The sequence below is a fragment of the Entelurus aequoreus genome, linkage group LG10 (genome assembly GCF_033978785.1).
Source record: "Entelurus aequoreus isolate RoL-2023_Sb linkage group LG10, RoL_Eaeq_v1.1, whole genome shotgun sequence".
Classification (NCBI taxonomy): Eukaryota; Metazoa; Chordata; class Actinopteri; order Syngnathiformes; family Syngnathidae; genus Entelurus; species Entelurus aequoreus.
In genome coordinates, this window is record NC_084740.1 from 20215367 (window position 1) to 20216401 (window position 1035).

Genomic DNA, 1035 nt, shown 5'->3' on the forward strand with positions numbered 1-1035 from the left:
CCATGGTAACTAAACAAACAAGGGAGCGCAAACAGGAACTAACAGAGTCCAAAACAACAAAAAATAAAAACATTAAAGCTGCAAGCAGCGATGGACGGGACCAACTTTGAGGGCTCATAAAATCCAAACCGGAGCAGTAGTTAAAACTCTTTCATCAACTTTTAATCAGAAGAGTTCAATCTCTCTCCTGTGCTAATTTGAAGCCGACACGACAAACGCGCTCAGAGGAGATAATGTTTGAAAAAAGGTGACTGTTTTTACTCAACTTTTGTTTTGAAGGGGGAATTGCAAACTTCCTGTTGATTTTTGCTGGGGGTTGTCAGTGTATGAAATATAGGTCTAAGTGAATCCTACATAGAGGTTTTTGTTTCATGTCTCTACGACATTCCTACTGGGAGTTAGAGGCAGTTTTGTCTGTTTTCTTCCTAGGGGGCGCTAGAGCGCAATTTTGAGTTTTGGGGTTTGGTTGTTTGATTAGATCGCAATTTTCGCCAGTCCTGATGTGTGTGTCCAATTTGGTGAGTTTTGAAGCATGTTAAGGGGGTCAAATTACAGCTCAAAGAGGCGGCGGTATAATAATAAAACGCTAGAAATACAATAGGGTACTCGGTCCCTAATAATCCAGACCACAGATCATGACAGTAAATACCTAGAAATGAAAACTGAAATGTTGATCTCTTGTCTCATATTCCTCTTTTGATGACAAACCCAAATGTTTTCAGTCTACAACAAAAATAAAGGAATTTGCCTCACTGTTCCAATACTTTTGGAGGGCACTGTATCTCTTATGTATGACTGCCATCTACTCACACTTATCATTACACCATGTACCAAATAAAATAGCTTCAAGGTCGGGAAGCTCAACCAAACGTATTCCTTGTATTAGGCGCACCGGGTTATAAGGCGCACTGTCGATTTTTGAGAAAAAAAAAGGATTTTAAGTGCGCCTTATAGTCCAGAAAATACGGTATGTCCTGTGATTAAGCCTTTTAAGAGAAAAGGTGTTGTTGGATGCTGTACATGTTGGATGTGAGT